Below are 9,166 nucleotides of genomic sequence, written 5' to 3'. Positions count from 1 at the left end.
TATTTATATTTTTTATTATGCTGCTTTTCAAGTCAACTCTGTTTAGAATTTTATATCATGGGACATAGTATACACACTTTGTAAATAAAATACATTTTCTTTAAATGTTTTTTTTTTAATTTTTGATGGAGAGAGAGCAAGAGAGGGGGAAGGGAAGAGAGAGAGGGAGACACAGAATCTGAAGCAGGTTCTAGGCTCAAGCTGTTAGCACAGAACCTGACATGGGGTTCGAACTCATGAACCATGAGATCATGCCCTGAGCAAAAGTCAGATGATTAATTGACTGAGCCACCAGGTGCCCCATAAAGTAAATTTTCTTAAAAACCACAAAACAAAACAACAAAAGAACAAAAAAAATTGAAGCCAGAAAATAAACAATCCCTTCAAAATTCTGAAGAAAATTCTTTTCAACCTAGAATTTAATACCCAGCTGAACAACCAAGTACATGTGAGAGTAGATTTAAAGAATCTTCATTAATGTAAGCTCTCAAACAATTTAGTAAGGGGTTCTCCACCAAAACGACAAAGTAGGCCAAAAAAGAGGAAGACCTGAGATTAAGGACACAGTAATTTATACATGAGGCAGCTGACAATCATTCCTAGGATGAGGACAGAGGGAAGTCCCAGGACATCATCTACATAGCAGGTCCAGACAGCAACCAGTCCAGACTACTAGGCAGGTAGGTTCCAGAGGATGTAACTATGCGGGGAGAAAAAAGGATATAGGAAGAATCAGGCCCAGCAGAACTGGGCTGAGGTAGACTTACTATGAAGCTAGTGAATTTTAAACTTCAGGGTCCTTCACCTACATGAATCCTTCCCAAGGTGCTCTAACTAATTTGTTCCAAAAGTATGTATTCTACATAAGAGGATCTCTCAAAATGCACAAACATTAAGCCTTATAAAACCTATTTCTTCCATGCTGGTGATTTCCTAATTCTATAATTCCTTCTGATCTTATTAGCTGTGATTTTTCTAGAAAAAAAAAAAAACATTCCCTTATTAATTATTAGGTAACCCTGAAATACAGTCCTTTACATGTCTGGATATATGTTTGATTCTTTCTTCCATTTATAAATTTTTAAAAATATTTAGTTATGGGGCACCTGAGTGGCTCAGTTGGTTAAGCCTCCAACTTCAGCTTAGGTCAGATCTCACGTTCGTGGGTTTGAGCCCCGCGTCAGGCTCTGTGCTGACAGCTAGCTCAGAGCCTGGAGCCTGCTTCTGGTTCTGTGTCCTTCTCTCTCTGCCCCTCCCCCTCTCGTGCTCTGTCTCTCTCTGTATCAAAAATAAATAAAACATTCAAAAAAAATTTTTTTAAATATTTAGTTAGTAACCTAGAAAACCTCTAAAAGTGACCAAGTTTTTCTTTGTTTGTTTTGGGATATAATTACAAAATCATGGATTAAAATATATATGTTATATTTATATAAATATAAAAATATATCAAGCATTCCAAAAGTTTCCTTTTTATTCCCTTCAGTCACTACCCCCAAATGTAATCACCATCCTAACTTCTTTTCTTTTTTAAGTTTATTTATTTATTTTGTGAAGTGGGGAGGGGGACATAAAGAGAAGGGGAGAGAGAATCCCAAGCAGGTTCCACGCCACCAGCACACAGCCTGACTCAGTGCTTGAAATCATGAACCTTGAGATCATGATCTGAGCCAAAACCAAGAGTCGGACATTTAACCAACTGAGCCACCCAGGTACCCTTTTCCACCATCCTAGCTCCTAACAGTAATAATTAGTCTTATTTATTTTGTATTTTATATAAATGTAATCAGCATGATTTTTTTTTCTTTTGGTTTGGGTTTTTTTAATTTGTGCTTTGGTTTTTTGTTTTGTTGTTGTTGTCGTCATTGTTACTGTTTTTTTTAATACTTTTTAAATGTTTATTTATCTTTGAGACAGAGAAACACTGAGTGCAAGCGGGGGAGGGGCAAAGAAAGAGGGAGACACAGAATCTGAAGTAGGCTCCAGCCTCTGAGCTGTCAGCACAGAGCCCAACGCAGGGCTCGAACCCACGGACTGTGAGATCCTGACCTGAGCCGAAGTCACACATTAACCAACTGAGCCACTCAGGTGCCCGGTAACACTGTTTTACTAAGAGTGAATCCTTTTCAGGGGCACCTGAGTGGCTCAGTCGCTTAAGCGTTCGACCTCAGCTCAGGTCATGATCTCACCACTCATGAGTTCGAGCCCCTGTGAGGCTCTGTGCTGACAGCTCAGAGCCTGGAGCCTGCTTCGGATTCTGTGTCTCCCCCTCTCTGACTCTCCCTCACTTGCACTCTGTCTCTCTCTCTCAAAAGTAAAAAAGCATTTTTTTAAAAAAATGAGTGAACCATTTTCAGTATTCCTAAATTGTAAACAATGGGAAACTGAAGTATCAAAGGAGACACATCAAGGGTCAATAATACATATATGACATATGTATCGTATGTTACAGACAATAACCTTTAAATTTTCGTATTGCCTTTATACAATCAACGCATAATATTTAAGAAAAACTGAAATCTTTATTAGGCAAACATTTTTGTATATGCTGCCTTCTCTTTATCTTTCTATGCCTTTATCTTTTGTTTGACTTTCAGCAATTCTGCCTAGAAAGCTTTATCTTCCATTGCTATCTAATGAGCTTTTTTAAGATCAGCCAATGCTTGATCATATTCCTTAATCCTTGCCATCCTTGAGCTCATGGTACAATGCTTTGGTATTTAATGGGTCTATTTCAAGAGCCTCCAAATCGCTGTCAATTGCTCCCTGCCAATTTGGCATCTTTAGTTTAAAGCATCAATATTCAGCACGCAGCTTACAGCTATAGGGTGCAGCTTCTATCTATCTGCTTTCTCAATAACAGCATTTGAAACTTCCACATACCTTAACCCTTTTGTATATTTTGGGGGGCACCTGGGTGGCTCAGCCAGTTGAGCGACTCTTATTTCAGCGCAGGTCATGACCTCAGAGTTCATGGGACTGAGCCCCATGTGCTGTCAGCGCAGAGCCGGCTTGGAATTCTCTCTCGCTTCCTCTCTGCCCCTCCTCTGCTTGCTTTCTCACAAAATAAATAAACATTAAAAAAACACTTTTGTATATTTTAAATAGCTATCTCCCACTTCTGGATTTGAAAAAAAAAGTATTTCCAATGTTTTTTAAGTCTTCTGTTATTAATAAAATTTTATCTACATCTTTTAAATCTATATATCTGCAGCCTCAGGGAAATCTAGATGACTGTCGCCAGAACCATCTTTTGGAAATATCATCCCCTTCCTTCAATTCTCTGCATTCTGCAATAATGCACAATTTGGTAAGGTTTTCACCTTTCACTTCTGCATTTTCCAATATTCTTTCCACATCCACTCCTTTAATTACTTGGCCAAACACCACATGTTTTCCATCCAAATGAGGAGTGGGAACCAGTGTGATTAAGAGCCGAGAACCATTTGTATTGCAGCCTGCATTTGTCACACTCAATAATAGAAGTTTTCATCTTCACATTTTTCACCATCAATACTTCCTCTACCTGTCCCATTTCAATATGGGAAGTCTCCACTCTGAATCATACATTTCTTAATAATTTGATGGGAAGGGCATCCTTTGATATGGAGAGGTTTCCCAGTGGCAGGTCCAATGCCTTTTTCTTCTGTATGCAATGCTCAAAATTTTTCTGTAGTTTTGGGTACAACATCTGCAAGCAATTCTAAGACAACTGGACCAATTTTCTCCCCTACAATGTCCATGGCAAAGAAGATGGGGCTGGGGGATTACTGGGGTTGGAGGGCTTAGTTTGGGGGTCCTGGCGTGACATTTTCAATTGCAGATGTTTTGGGGAGTGGATCTGATTTCTTTCAAATTAAAGAGCTCTTTGGGGTGCCTGGGTGCGTCAGATGGTTAAGCGTCCAACTCTTGATTTTGGCTCGGGTCATGATTTCTTGGCTACTCGGAGCCTGCTTAGGATTCTCTCTCCCTCTCCCTCTGCCCCTCTTCCACTCGTTCTGTCTCTAAATAAACAAACAAACAAATACACAAACTTAAAAAATTAAAAGCTTTTCTCTATTTATTCTATCTGCCTAGAAAAAATATTTTAGCCTTTTTAATTGTATTTTTATATTTATTTATTATTTATATATTCAAGAGAGAGAGTGCACAAGAGAGCAGGGGAGAAGGATAGAGGGAGAAAGAGAGAATCTCAAGCAGGTGGAGCCGGAGGCAATGCCTGATCTCACGGACCCTGAGATCATGACTTGAGCCCAAACCAACAGTCTGATGCTTAACTGACTGAGCCACCCAAGATGCCCCTACAGGCTTAACTGACTGAGCCAACCAGGAGCCCTTACAAGAAAAATATGCTAATGATTAGTATCTTAGGTTCAAACTGTCTCCACAAGAACACTTTTGACAATTTATACCACCAGAAATATGAGTGTATCCATTTCCCTGATACCACACCAAGCTTTTTTTTTTTTAATAACAAGAGTAAATTGTATCTTGTTTTACTTTTCATTCTGATAAAGACACACTGCATATAATGGCACAAAGATGATAATATAATTCAGAAAAAAGTGGAATGCCATCTCTGAAGTACTGAAAGAAAAAAATGTCAACCTAGAATTCTATATCAAGTGAAAATCAAATTGTCTTCTTATTTCTATGACAAAGTAACTGGTATCAGACTAGTCCTCCCACCACACACACACACACACACACACACACACACACACACCCACACCTAAAAAATGGCACAAATTATATGAAACAATTGTTTTTATATATTGGGCAAGGCAGCATAGGATTGTAATCCCTGAGGGGAAAAGAAAGAAAACAAATTGGTACGTCTTCCAATTATCCTGACTACCTGCCCATCAATACTCTTCAGATTATAGCACAAGGATCGGAAATCCAAGCAGAGTACAGGGAGTTTGTTGAGCTGCGGAGACAGAGATTAGATTTTAGGGAGGCTGAGGAGGCTGGATTCTGTGAGAAAGTCCCAGAGAGAAGAGAGCTATACAAAAAAACAGTGCCACAAATTTGCATAGTGAACAGTAGGCTACACGTGCATTCTTGAAACTGACCAAAACCCAGCTACCAGGTAAAGAACAACTGCTGGGGAATTATAAAGTGAATACTTACAGGAGCTCACACAGGGATGGAAGAAATTAGAGTTCCAACCAGTCAGACTGGAGAGACTGTGCCCAATATTCAGAGCATTCATTAGATACTTTAAAAAAGCTATGCCTTAGGAGTTGACTCCAACTAGCCCAAGAGTAAAGTTACTCTAGACTTTCCCTCACAAAGCTTTTTTTTTAACTTTTTTTTTTTTTTTTTTGAGAGACAGATCATGAGCAGAGGAGGGGCAGAGAGAGAGGGACACACAGAATTGGAGGCAGGCTCCAGTCTCTTCAGAGCCTGACAAGGGGCTCAAACCCAAGAACTGTGAGATCATGACCTAAGCCAAAGGTGGAAGCTCAACTAATGAGCCACCAGGTTCCCCTCCCTCATGAAGCTTAAAAATTTGCCTCAAAGGTATCAGGCTGGGGGTGCCTGGGTGGCTCAGTCGGTTAAGCCTCTGACTTCGGCCCAGGTCAGATCTCACGTTCGTGGGTTCGAGCCCCGCGTCGGGCTCTGTGCTGACAGCTAGCTCAGAGCCTGGAGCCTGCTTCCTGTTCTGTGTCTCCTTCTCTCTGACCCTCCTCCCCTCATGCTCTGTCTCTCTTTGTATCAAAAATAAAAATAAAACATTTAAAAAAAAAAGGTATCAGGCTGATATGTAAGTAATTAGCTGCCTGCCAGAACAAAGCCCAATACTCTTAAAGAAAGACAATAAAATCCAAAAATTCAATGATGTGATATTTACAGTGTCCAGCATCTAACAAACATACTCCCTCCAACCACCAAATAAATAAATAAAAAGGCAAAATAAAAAGAGAACATGTGATCTATAGCTGGGAGAAAATTTAGACAATAAAAACAGACCCAGAAATGACAGAAATTATGCAATCAATAGGTAAAGACTTTAAAACATCTAAGTTCAAATATTTCAAAAAAGCCATAAATCCAATGAGGAAAGAAATAGACTATAAAAAAGAAATGAAAATACCACTGTATGACCTTAACAGAAAATTAGATGATGAAGCTGAAAAGATCAGTGAACTTGAAGATCCAGAAATAAGAACGGCGTAAACCGAAGCACAGAGAGAAAAGGAAGCTGGAGGGGAAATCAGCCAGCCTCAGCGACGTGTTGGATGATATCAAGCATTATACCGCACATGTAACCTGGAGTACAGGAAAACAAGGGGAGCAGAAAAGAATATTTGCTGAAATTATGGCAAAAAAAATCATCAGATTTAATGAAAAAATATCAACACCCAGACCCAAATAATTTGATGAACCTCGTGTAGGATAAACACAAAGAAAATTATACCTAGATGTACAACCAAATTGCTGAACACCAATGATAAAAAACAAATCTGAAAAGAAGACAGAGAGAAAAATATATGGCATAGACTGAAGCAAAGGTAATAAGCATTAACTTCTCATCAGAAACATGTACCACAGAAGACAATGGAATGACACACCCTTAAAGTGCTAAGTGAAAAAAAATTGTCAGCCTAGAATAGCATTTCCATTGTATGTAAAATGAAGACAAAAAAGATATTTTAAGACAAATAAAAGCGGAAGAACTTTATCAATTATAAGATGTGCTAAAGGAGGTTCTTCAGATGGAAGAAAGATGATATCAAATGAAAACTCAGATGAACACAAATTAAGGGAATAGTAAATTTGTGGGTAGATATAAAAGATACTTAAAATTTTTTTAATGTTTCTTTATTTTTGAAAGAGAAAGAGATAGTGTGAGCAGGGGAGGAACAGAGAGAGAGGGAGACATAGAATCTGAAGCAGGTTCCAGGCTCTGAGCTGTGAGCACAGAGCCGGATATGAGGCCTGAACTCACAAGCCATAAGATCATGACCTGAGCTGAAGTTGGACACTTAACCAACTGAGCCACCCAGGCGCCCCTAAAAGATATTTTTAAAAAGTTCCTTAAGGGGAGCCTGGGTAGTTCAGTCAGCTAAGCATACAGATCCTTGGATTTGGCTCAGGTCATGATCTCATGGTTGGCAGGTTTGTGCCCTGAGTCAGCTCTGCACTGACAGCGTGGGGCCTGCTTGGGATTCTGAGTCTCTCTCTCTCTCTCTCTCTCTCTCTCTCTCTCTCTCTCTCTCTCTCTCTCTCTCTCCCCTGCTTACTTGCTCACTCTCTCTAAAAACAACTAAATAAACTTTTAATAAATAAAATGTATTTATTTTTAAAAAGAGAGAGAGAGACATAGCACAAGCAGGGGAAGGGGCAAAGAGAGAGGGAGACACAGAAGCTGTGCTGACAGCTCAGAGCCTGACTCAGGGCTCAAACTCATGAACTGCGAGATCATGGTCTGAGCCAAAGTCAGACACCCAACTGACTGAGCTGCCCAGGTGCCCCAATAAATGAACACTTTTTAAAAAATAATAGTAATAAATTAAAAAGTTGTTTAAAAGATAATTGGGGAGTCTGGCTAGCTCAGTCATCAAGAGCATGCAATTCTTTTTTTTTTTTATGTTTTATTTATTTTTGATACGGAGAGAGACAGAGCATGAGAGGGGGAAGGGCAGAGAGAGAAGGAGACACAGAACAGGAAGCAGGCTCCAGGCTCTGAGCTAGCTGTCAGCACAGAGCCTGACGCGGGGCTCGAACCCACGAACATGAGATCTGACCTGAGCCGAAGCCGGAGGCTTAACCGACTGAGCCACCCAGGCGCCCCAAGAGCATGCAATTCTTGATCTTGGGGTTGTGAGTTTAAGCCCTGTATTTGGTGTAGAGATTACTTAAAAATAAAATCTAAAGGGGGTGCCTGGGTGGCTCAGTAGATTAAGCCTCCAACTTGAACTCTAGTCATGATCTCACGGTTTATGAGTTCAAGCCCCACACCGGGCTCTGTGTTGACAGCTCAGAGCCTGGAGCATGCTTCAGATTCTGTGTCTCCCTCTCTCTCTATCTACCCCTCCCCTGCTCACACTCTCTCTCTCTCTTAAAAATAATAAACATTAAAAAAATAAACATTAAAATAAAAGGGGCGCCTGGGTGGCTCAGTCAGTTGAGCATCCGGCTTTGGCTAAGGTCATGATCTCACGGTTCGTGGGTTCAAGCCCCACGTCAGGCTCTATGCTGACAGCTAGCTCAGAGCCTGGAGCCTGCTTCAGATTCTGTAACTCCCCCTCTCTCTGACCCTCCCCTGCTCGCACTGTCTCTGTCTCTCAAAAATAAATAAAAACCATAAAAAATTAAACAATAATAATAATAAAATCTAAAGAAAAGGTAACTGACTCTTTAAAACAAAAATAGTAATAACATAGTAAGATATATGTAGAAGTAAAATATATGACAATAGCAAAAAATATGAGGGAAAGGAAAATGGAAAGATACTATTGTACAGTTTTTACATTACACACAGTTATATAATATTTGAAGGTAGTCTATGGTAAGTTAAAGAAAAAATATATACAGTTAATAAGAGGAGATAAAATGAAATACTAAAAACACTCAATCAAAGATCAGCAGGAGAGGCGCCTGGGTGGCTCAGTCAGTTAAGCGTCCAACTTCAGCTCAGGTCATGATCTTATAGTTTGTGAGTTCGAGGCCTGCACCAGGCTCTGTGGTGCTGACAGCTCAGAGCCTGGAGCCTGCTTTCGATGCTGTGTCTCCTTCTCTCTCTGCTCCTGCCTCGCTCATGCTCTGTTTCTCTCTGTCTCAATAATAAATAAAACATTAAAAAAAATTTTTTAAAGATCAGCAGGAAAACAGGAACAAAAATAGCTAAGACAAATATAAAACGGCATGGTGGTAGATTTGAGGCCACCCATATCAATTAAACTTGTCTCCTTATGCGCTTTGCCATTTTTTCTATTACAGTGGTTGTCTTTTATTGTTGATTTGCAAGAGCTCTTTATATATTAAAATATAAATCATTTGTCATGTATGTTTTCTGCCTTTAATGTTATTTTCAGGAATCCTTCCCTTTCCAAACATAGATAGCATTTTGACAAGGAATATGAGAAGAGTATAAACTTAGACACTAATGTAGAAAAGCATAAGCTATCTTTGGGAGATAAACATTGAGTAGAGGAGTTTG

At 39.6% G+C, this 9,166-nt stretch overlaps 1 pseudogene; it reads right to left on the bottom strand.

Annotated features, from left to right (window-relative positions):
- Positions 1-2,522: 2,522 nt before the first annotated feature.
- Positions 2,523-3,808, bottom strand: LOC115305711 (annotated as a pseudogene).
- Between the last annotated feature and the right edge of the window lie 5,358 nt (positions 3,809-9,166).

This window comes from Suricata suricatta, chromosome 10 (assembly GCF_006229205.1).
Source record: "Suricata suricatta isolate VVHF042 chromosome 10, meerkat_22Aug2017_6uvM2_HiC, whole genome shotgun sequence".
NCBI classification, from domain to species: Eukaryota; Metazoa; Chordata; class Mammalia; order Carnivora; family Herpestidae; genus Suricata; species Suricata suricatta.
The sequence above is the reverse complement of the archived record's forward strand: the minus strand, read 5'-3'. Positions and strand labels throughout refer to the sequence as shown.